Genomic DNA, 10,709 nt, shown 5'->3' with positions numbered 1-10,709 from the left:
GGCCAGGAATTTGGCACATGGAAGACAGCTTGTGACAGGCCACAGCCGGGTGGTCGGCAGGGCTGCCGATGGCTGCTGGGCTCGATGGGGCCATGTATCTGGGCCTCGGTTCTGGTTGTCAGCGGCTTCAGTTCTTCCCCTGACACGCCTGCTGGGGCCGTGATGGCCCAGATGCCTTCTTCCCTCACATGTATGTCATCTGGGATGGGCTCAGCTGCCACAGCTGGGGTCAGCAGGCATCACTCTCCCCAAGCCATCCCTCCCCTGGTTTCTTGGGCTTCCTCACAGCCCTAACAATGGCCTCCCCCAGAGAGGCAGGGGGTGCTGCCTGGGCCCAGAAACCAGCCCAGCATCACTTCTGCCATATCCTACTGGTCAAAGCAACCAAAGGCCATGCCCATCCAGGCTCAAGGGGACAAATCACACAGAACCACAGCTGGTCTGTGAGTTGCGTGTGACAAACATCACCCAGAGGCAGTCCCCACCTGCCCCCAGTCTTGAACACCTATCCTATCCCACCTGCCTTTCCAATAAAGCCTCTTGTCCCACTCCATGAGCTCTGCACCCCCTCCGCACCTTCCCACGTCACCTGCCGGACCCCTGGCCCACTCAGTGTCCTCCAGTTCCAGCCCAAGCCCCGAGAAGACATCTCAGGGTCCCCAAAGTGTGGTCGGTAGCCTCCCGAATGGAGGAGGGTCTTGCGAACATGCAGATTCCCCGGACTCTCCCCAGACCCAGGCACCAGGACCTCTGGGATGGGGTGGGGTCAGGGAGTCTGCATTTAACCACCTCCGGGGGTGAGTCTGCGCGCTCCAACCTCTGGGAACGGCTGTCCCAGTTAGCACACCCCTTTCCCACCACCCCCAGGCTCTCCTGGTGGTGCCAGCCCCCGCTGACCTCTGCCCACGTGACCCAGGCCGTCCCCCCAGCAGCCCTGCAGCCCGAACCACCACCGCCCTTCTCTGGGGTGTCAGGCGAGGCTCAGGGGGGAATGACTCGTCCAGTCTCTGCCCTCGGCTCCACCCCCGCCCCGCTCCTCCCCCTGGACCCCATCACTGGGCCAAGGACCCTGATGGGGGCAGCTTCCTGGGTGGGGAGGGCCCTGCTGACTCGCTCACACCGACCCCCCAGGAGGGACTGAGGGGCCCCGGCCTCAGCTTCAGAGTCCTGCAGCCCCAGGAAGAAATCGGGAAGCGCTCGGGCGTTTGTGACTCAGCCGACCCAGCAGTGATCCACCGCCGCGGCCGCAGCCCCCGCTGGCCAGGCCGGGCCTCGATCCGGCCACGGGAGCCGCGTCCCCGCCGACCCGCGGGAGCCCCGGTCAGTCAGGGCGGAGCCGCGTCTCTCCTTTCTCCCGGTACAGTTCCCGGACCTCACCTCAGGGTCCAGGTTCGCGGTTCAGTGAGAGAGAGACAAAATTACTATCGGCTTCCTAACTTTCCGTCACCAGGCGATTGGGGTCTCATGGAAAGTTCTGGAAGCCAGGCACACGGACCTCATCTGCATCGCCTCACTGAACCCTGGCCACAGCCGCACGGGGTGTGCTTCTGCCCCCTGTCCTGGCTGGGACGTGAGGCCCGAAGCGGTGTGCCTCCCGGCCACAAGGCACGCGGCCACTCAGGGGACAGAGCAGGCGGTGGACCCCGAGCCCCCGCCCGCGGCGCTGCCCTCCGTCCAGCACCTCCGGCTCCGCCCGCGGCCCCCAGAAGCCCCTGCGCGGTGACGGTGCCCCGGGCTCAGCCCGCGAGGGAGAGAGGAATCACAGCCCCGCCCGATGCGGCTGTGTCCGCCGCCGGGGCCGCCGCTGCAGGAAGAGCGGGCAGAGACCGGGGCGGGGGAAGCCGCCCGTCAGCCCCGCGAGCTCCGTCCTCCGAAGACCGTGTTGCGCTGGCTCCTCGTCCTGTAAATTCTGCAGTGGCCTTTGGCCAAAAGCAAGAAAATCCTGACCTAGAAAAGGTAAAAGGCCTTTGAAATTATGAGCCCGGAGCGCTGGCCTGATGTGTGGCCGGGGACAAGGTGGCTGAGGCGGCAGAAGGAAGAGGAAGAAAGGCGCGGCCGCAGTTCCCTCCCCGCGGCTCCTCCAGGTTTGCGCTGACGGCCGCGGGCCCAGAGCCCCGACCTGACCTGCGGGTGGAGAGGAAACGAGGGGGTGGTGTTGGGGGGCGCCCAGTGTGGGGAGGGGCACGCGCAGGGTCACCTCGCCCTGAGGACCCCCAGGCCCTCCAGCCGGGACGGCCGTGCAGCCATGAGCTCCGCAGTGAAGGGGCGGCTGCCCACCTGCCGAGGCCAGGATGGTTCTCAATATTTGGGGTTCATAGCGCCCTGGAATTCAGGGCAGCCCACTTAAAGGTGTCCCAACAATCCAGCCATGATGACAAGGCCACGTTTTGTCATGTCCACAAGTTTCTCTTGCCCTCTGCTCTGGGTCTTTCTGTGCAGGTTGTGCTCTCCCACACCCTGACTATGCCTTTTCTAGATATTTCTAGCTTAGGCTCAAAGCTTAGATGGGTCCTCCTACGTTGCTCCTTCGTGAGTTGAGATTGGTTTACATTTGTCTGACCACAAGAGGGAAGGACGTTCAAGAAGGGAAGGGGGGCATAGGGCCAAGCTTGCAGTCTCTGACCTAACTTACTCAGTAGATTTTGGACAAAGTGGGAAGGGTGAGGTGAGTCCTGCCTACATCTGCCCACCACATGGCAGTGGCAGAAAGTGGAAGAGAAAGGCTATATGGGCTCCGGCCTTGTAGCACAGTAACCCTGTCCCCCAGTAACTGTGGCTGTGATGAATCAACTCCTCCGCCTCTGCAGGGGTGGGGGGGTCAGGAAGGCAGAGGTGGGTGAGACTAGAAAGGAGGGAGAAGACTCCCTCCCCCTCTGTCAGTCATACACTCCTCAGATGCTGCCCAGGTCCCAGGCACATCCCCTCGACAATCCCCATCCCAGACCCTACCACTACTAGAATGTTCCATCAGGCACCTGTAAGTCTCCATCTGAGACTTCCTCTCGGCCTGCGTGCCAGGCAGCCAGCCTTCCACCAGCAATGGGTGAGAACCTGGAGGACCCATGTGGGATAGCTGGCAGGCATGTTCTAGAATGTCTCCTAGCATTCTTCACTGGGACCGAGCCCCAGTTACCCCCAGTGGTAACTGTTCTGAAATGCGCTTGGGCTGCTGACTTTGAACCCTTCCTAGCTGTGCCTTAGGTAGGTCACCTCACATTCTGACTTCAGTTTCCTCCTCTGTGAGTATGCCCACCTGGCAGCTTGCTAGGGAGGTTTGTGGCCCTGGATGCCAAGTGCTTAGACCAGCATCCGTGTCAGGAGGTGCTCCAGTGCCGTTGATGTGTACTCCAACAGGCATCAGTTCTTTGCTGCCCCAGTACTCATCTCCTCTCAACAACAGTCCTTGATCTGGGGAGGGATCAAAGGTACCCCCCTCCTTCTACTCTCAGTCGGTGGTTCTGGGTGGCTCCAGCTAGTCAGGGATTTACATTAACTTGGCCACAGTTATTGGCTCAAGGATGGTCACAAGGCCTGATAAGAGCCAACAAAGTGCACTGAAATGCTGGCTGGGAATGCTGGGACTGAAACACTTGCTCTTTGCCTCTGAAATTGAACCTGAGGGGACAGAAAGGCTGCTGCAGCATCTTGCCAACACAGGGTCTGAGGATGGAGCCAGTGGGGCAGAACCAGAGCAGGGAGAGAGGAAGAGACTCAGACCTTGTTTGAGCTCTTGAGGAAGCCATTCCTGAAACCCTCCTCTTTGACTTTTCAGTTACCTATGCCAATACTTCCCCTTTGTGCTGAAGCCAGTTTGATATGAATTTTCTTCTCATCATCTGTAACTGAAAGCAATGACCCAGATATTTTTTGTTATTACTATTATTATTTACCCTCAGTCCTCAGTTTCACCATCCACACAGTGAAAGGGTTGAGTCTGATTGAATCTCATAGTCCAGCCCTGAATTGCTGGGGTTCTAAGGAACCTGAGGGCCTGACAAGGCTTGGAGCTTCCAGAGGCAGGGATGGGTTTTCCTTGCTCAGGCCACAAGGAGGATGGCAAGCTGTGGGAGGAATATTGATAAGGACAAGTCAATCATGGCTTTCACTTGCTGGCCTGCTGGGGGATTTGGTTTGGAAAAACGGAGCCAGGGAAGGGAAGAAGAGCTTCTTGCTGAGCCCTGGGACACTCAGTGGTGACAATGATACCCAGGCTCACAATAATCCTTCTCACCTCTCAGGTGTGTAAAATGTATCCTAATCCGCTTGAACCTCCCCATTGCATCACACAAGAAGCAGAGCCCAGGAGGAAAGGGCAGCCCAGAAAGGTTAAGTGGTTTGCCCGAGGTCACACAGCCATTATAGGACTAAGCCTCCACCAACCGGGAAGTGGCTCCAGACAAGTGGCTTCCCCTCCCCAGGCCTCAGTTTCTACATCTGACAAGTGAGCATGACCATCCCTGCCTGACAAACCTCACAGGGTTTGGGTGAACAAATGAATGGGTGGTTGGGTAGGAACCGCTCTGAGATGCCAGGACAAGGCATTGGAATGTGGAAAAGGAAATGGGGAGCCTGGGAAGGCAGCTTTCTGGCACATTCAACCCACACTCCATTCCTGTCTCCCTCTAGGACAGGGAAGGCCATGCCGAGGTCAGGGGTTGTACAAATGCCAAAGATTGTCATCAAACTAGCCATCTTGCACCTCTGTGTCTATGCAAACATGACATGGCTGTTGAGGAGATGATCCTGGGGGTCGGGAGGGCTGGGTGGGAATTAGGCTTGTGTTTCTCTAGGGTTCCCCATGTCTGCCTCACTGCACAGCAGCTCTGATTTCCAACTTCTAAAGCCTGGGATGGAGGAAGGACCAGGACCCGGGGCTGCCTGCCCTGGGCCAGCCAGAAAGCAGAGCGGAAGGCAGGAGGGCGAGTTAGAAACTGCACGACCGTGGCACCTCATCCCGCCTGGTTCCTCTCCCGCTTCCTGCCTCCCGCCTCCTCCATGCAGCCTGGGTAACATTCTAAAAAGTAAATCCAATCACATGCCTCCCAGCTTAAAACCTTCCAGTGGCCTCCCACTGAACTTGGAATAAAATCCAGCCTTCTCACCATGGCCTCCATGGCTTCCTGTCTCTCCACAGCCTGGAATGCTCTGCCCCAGCTCTCCATCCCACAAGCTTCCCTCATCTTTGAAGTCTCAGTTGAAATGGAGTCAGCCCCACATGTGCCACCCACTTATTCTCCATCCATGCCCCTATGATCTGTCTCCCTGGCTGACAAACACCCAGCCAGCACAGGGCCTAGTGGGTGTTTGAAAGAATGGATCAGCTAATTAATGCACTAGAGCAAATCTCTTTGACTTACTGGAGGTCACAAGACTCAAATCCTTAACTCGTCACTCCCAGGCCAGGCTCTTACTACCAACCCATCTTAACTTCACTATGAAAGTTGGGAGTGGGGAAAAGAGGAGAGAAGGGGCCAAAGGACAGATGCCAAATCCATTTCTCTTCCTAAATGAAGGCCCCTCAATCCAGGCTTCTCCAGTGTGAGAGAAGAATTGGGAGCTGTTGAAGAGTTGGGAGCTATTGAATAGATGGTGGGGGGAGACATGACATGCTCGGGACCTTGGCCTTTGCTACTAAGCCCACAGACTCTGGAGCCAGACTGACCAGGTTCAAATCCCTCATCTTCCAGTGACTAACTGTGTGACCTTGGGCAAGTGATCCAACCTCTCTGTTGGGCTGAGCACAAGAGGAACCCAGGGAAGGGTTCAGCAGGTGGGGACTGGGTTGGTACAACTGGGTTTGCAGAGAAATGGGTTGGAAGGAGCCAGTTTGGGTGTGAAGAGTTGTCATCTGTAATTATACTCCAGACCCAAACAGGCTCCTACAAGAGTGGGCTTGTAGTAAATGTCAGCTAAGCTGAAGTTCTGTGGGTCCCATCCTTGTCCCACACTTGGATGACAAATATGGAGGTGTACGCTTCCTTAGTCATGGTGTTCAGGCAGCACTGTGCCCACCGTCCCCCCAATGTCCCCTCAACACTGACCATCTGCTACTCACCCAGGAGGCCCCCCTCTCAGCTCTTCCTCCCTGTGGCCCTCTGATATCATCCTATAGTTTTGGCAAAGATATCCCCTAACACCCCACTTTTGTCAAAACACCAGCTTTGATTTCATTGAGCAAGACACAATCTGAGATCCGACTGATGCCACCAAAATAATTTTAAAATAGTGAATTCTGATTTTGTAAAAATGGCCAAATGTATAGTGTAAAACATTTAAGCAACACTGATGATTACAAAAAATAAATTAAATTCAAACATTTGGTGGATCTCATTCTAGGCACCTCTCTGTGCACATATGTAGCATAGAAGGAAAGATAGATGAGGAAAAATGAGGTTATACACTTTTTAATAAAAAGGTGTTAAATATAATTTTACTTAAATTTAAAAGAAGAATTTAAAATGGAGGTTAAACTGAAATAAGTATTAACTTCAGATAAATGTTGCCTCACAAGAGATATCCTTTTCCTAAAAATATTTTTACAGTTAAGAAGAAAGCTGAAAAAAAATAAATTAAGATGTTGTGGTCATGCTTTAAAAGAAAAAAAAAGCTTTATGTTTTTATTTTAGACTGAATGTACTGACTCCCTAGTAATAAAAGTTAGGAAATTAGTGCATTTATACTGTCCCTTAAAACGTTATTATTGCCTTGTCAGGGTTTACAACATTTTGTGCTGTTATGGAAGCACTAATTCTCATGGCAATTAGAGTGAGCTTTGCACTTAAATAGAATCACTTCTCAGCCCCAACCCTTTCTTCCTTCCTTCCTTCTTTCTTATTTTAACTTTTGACTATACCTTTGCATTTCCTTTTATCTTTTTTACTTTCAATTTTTTTGTTAATAAATATGTTTTTCCAGAAAGATCATGAATGTTGTTTCCTGAGCTCCAGACAGATGAAAATGTCCCTGTCACCTTTTTACTTGAAAGACAACTTGACTGGGTATAATATTCGGGAGTTGTATTTTCTTTCCCTCGGATTTTGTAGACATTGTTCCAATGTCTTCTAGCATTACTGCAGAGACCTTTGTGCCAATCTGATTTCTGCCTACATTGTGATTTGATTTTTCTACCTAGATGAACAGATGAATCTTTTACTTCTGAAGCTCAGTTATTTCATTCAGATTTGTCTTAGAGCTGATATTTCTTCAGCAGTTATTCCTGGAAGATTGTGTGTACTTTGGACCTGAAGATTCATGGCTTTATTTTCAGACTTTTTATTTAGTATAACTTTGAGTATCTTTATACCATTGTCGCATACAATGTTTATCTGTTAGCTAACCTTTTTCCTGTCTTTTATGCCTCTCATCACTCTAATCTTTTTTTTTTAATCTTATTAATTTTATTTTTTGGCTGCGTTGGGTCTTCATTGCTGAGTGTGGGCTTTCTCTAATTGCGGTGAGCGGGGCTACTCTTCGTTGCGGTGTGCAGGCTTCTCATTGTGGTGGCTTCTCTTTTGTGGAGCATTGGCTCTAGGTTCACGGGCTTCAATAGTTGCAGCACACGGGCTCAGTAGTTGCAACACACAGGCCCTAGAGTGCACAGGTTTCAGTAGGTGCGGCCCGTGGGCTCAGTAGTTGTGGCACACGGGCTTAGTTACTCCATGGCATGTCCATCACTCTAATCTTTGACCCCCCCAAAAAAGTTCTTCTTTTCTGTTTAATGTTGCATGACTTTCCATAGCTTAACCACAATATTTCTTACTGTGGTTTAGTCATGTTCATTTTATTTGCTGGTGTTTCTAATGTGGCTTAATCTCTTTTGTTCTTTCTTTCTATTTCATTCCTAAGAACAGCCAGCCTTGATTTTCACTATTTTATAATCACTTCTTTCCATCCTTATATTTCTTATTTGAGTCTTTTATAGAGACATTGTGTCATTTGAAAATGATGAAGACTGTAAAGAACAACTGTTTTTCCCTGCTTCTTTGGGCAATTCTTCTTGCAGAGTATTTTCTTCATCTGCTTTCGTTTATGTTCCTTTTCTCCCCTTTCGCAGCACCTCTGCACAGTTCCTGTGCTGGTTTCTTCTTAACTCAGTTTTCCAATGGGCCAGCTCTTTGTGGGAGGGTAGTGTGGGAAAGGGTGGGAGAGACGATCTCAGGGAGACCACAGCTTCCATTTGGGTTTGTCGTCTTAAACTATTTTACCACATCAGTTTTTTCCTTTGCTGTGGGAGCACAGCTCAGTGTCTGACACCCAGCGGTCAGTGTGGCCCCTGCAAAGCCTCGAGGGAGGCTGTGACTGGGTCCCAGGGCTCTAAGCCAAAGATTTTTGGATAAAGTTTTCAGGTTTGGGATGTATCCTGCAAAGCCTCAACTTTCCTATCCACAAAACATACTAGGGATGTTTGCATAGATTCTCTCTTTCCTCTGGGCAATGGTCTAGATTTCACAGTATTTGGGCAAAAGGACTTCAGTGTTTGTGGTTTGGGGCTGTGGCAATTTCTGATTTCAATAAAAATTCAGGGGAAAAAATTCCCCTATATTCCAATTTTGGTTGTTGCTGTCTTTAGCTGATTTTGAGAGAGGAAGGTGATTCAAGTGTCCTTTAGCCATCATTTTTTACCTGGAAATTAAATGGTTTTTTCATCCATTATCTCTTTTAACTCTAACATCAACCTTAAGAGGTGAACTATGCTATATCACCCTAGGCTGGGTAGTGGTGGCAACAGGGCTAACAACTAGAAGACACAGGGCCTGAGCATAACATAAGAGTGCATGCTCAGCTTAGGTAAGAGCACCCTGCTCTGCCTCAGGGACAAGTCCTGATATGTCAGCCAAAATTCTCTCATACTTTGGGTTTGGATATACACAAGACCTTAATGGCTAATGCATAGCACTCACACTGCTGCTTTTTGTGTTCACCATCCATGGCAGACATCACTAATCAACCACAGTAATCTTTTTCCCCCTCCATCTTTTCAACACTACATTATAGGCAGACATTACCAACTAACTAACACTGGCAAGTGAAATGAAGCCTATTTGCCACCCAAGTATTAGAGATTCTTAAGCTACATCAAAAAATGACAAAGGAGTCAGAAAAACCTGGGTTGAATTTTAGCTCTGGGATTACTAGCAGAATGACTTTCAAACAAGCCTTACTTCTCTGAACCTCAACTTTCCCATCTGTAAAATGGGGATCATTGTTATTACAAAAAATTATTGAGGGAACCGCAATTAGATAGTGCATGTTAGTCATGGTTGCGTTTAAAAAATAACTCCAAAACATATCTTAAAACAGTAAGCACTTATATATTTCATGAGTCTGAAGCATAGCTAGGGAGTTCTTTTGATCTGGATAAACTTGGCTGATCTCACCTGGACTTACACATCTGTCTGTGGTCAGCTGACAGGTCAGCTAGTCTTAGGTGACATTACTCGAATGAATGACAGTTATCTGGCTGTCATCTGGGTAATGGGGGTTGATTAGGCCCAGGGGGCGTCTCTCATCTTCTACTAGGCTAGCCCAGGCTTGTCGCATGGCAGCAGTAGGATTCCAAGGGATTGGGTAGAAGAACACTGCGTCTCTTGGGGTGAGACTCTGAACTGTCACACTGTCATTTCCATCCCATTCTATTGGGCAAAGGAAGTCACAAGCCAGTCCAAGTACAAGGTGGGGAGAAATAAACTCCCCCACTTGATGAAAGGAGCTGCAAAGTCCTATCGCAAAGGGCTTGATTACAGGGACGGGTGGAGAATTGTGGCCATTCTTGCAGCGAGTCGAGCATAGCCCTTCGCTCACTAACAGCCGTAGTTGAAGCTCAATAGTGGGTGTGAGAGAAAAAAATTAAAACTCAGAAATTACCTACTTTTTTTTTTTTTTTTTTGCAATACACGGGCCTCTCACTGTTGTGGCCTCTCCCATCATGGAGCACAGGCTCCGGACGCGCAGGCTCAGTGGCCATGGCTCACAGGCCCAGCCGCTCCACAGCATGTGGGATCTTCCCAGACCGGGGCATGAACCCGTGTCCCCTGCATCGGCAGGCGGACTCTCAACCACTGCGCCACCAGGGAAGCCGAAATTACCTACTTTTTCTTTTGGTTGATGGAGCTCATAAAGACTGGGTATGGGGAGTAGCTCTTACCTCACGAGTTAACTCCCGTATTGGATAAGATTGTGCGATCCACGCTTAGTGGGAACAATGCTGAAATCCATCAACACCGTCTGCCATCAGTATGCGCTGGGAGTTGGTGGTAAGTGTGCCACCGTGTGCTGGGCAGTGAGACTAGAGCTCAGAGGAGGCAAGTCCTGCTTCATTATGCCCTCCCCACATAGATCACAGGTGCATGAAAAGAAGAGTCTTCTTATGACAACGTGGCGTTTTTTGCTAACCTGCTGACAGTGTGTTAGCCCAAAGCTGCTAGGGACCAGGATTAGTGGGTGTGACGGGAAGGTCACTGGCGTAGCATCCGAAAGCCTGTGTTCTGGTCCCAATTCCCCTGGACCAGCTGTGTGTTGTCGGTATGAGTCTTTTCCTTCCTGGGGATGGAGGTTGGTTGGAAAAGGATGGAGGAGGAATGTTGTCTGACAGGGAAAATGGGGTGAGCACAAGTAAGCTCTGAGATGTGTAATGAGTCAGTCTATTAAAGAGAGCCTGCCACCAAATCACTGCACTCCACCCCAAACCCAACTGCATCCCCCACCCTGCT

General features: G+C 50.7%; 1 long non-coding RNA gene across 1 annotated transcript in view; it reads left to right on the top strand.

Moving 5' to 3' along the window:
- Positions 1-1,708: 1,708 nt before the first annotated feature.
- Positions 1,709-10,709, top strand: part of LOC116747633 — a 40,004-nt gene continuing 31,003 nt past the window's right edge. The window contains exon 1 of the long non-coding RNA XR_004348094.1: positions 1,709-1,956. This is a non-coding gene — a long non-coding RNA (uncharacterized LOC116747633). The remainder of the gene's footprint in view (positions 1,957-10,709) is intronic.

This window comes from Phocoena sinus, chromosome 1, assembly GCF_008692025.1.
Source record: "Phocoena sinus isolate mPhoSin1 chromosome 1, mPhoSin1.pri, whole genome shotgun sequence".
In the NCBI taxonomy this organism is placed as follows: Eukaryota; Metazoa; Chordata; class Mammalia; order Artiodactyla; family Phocoenidae; genus Phocoena; species Phocoena sinus.
This window is presented reverse-complemented; position numbering and strand designations above follow the sequence as displayed.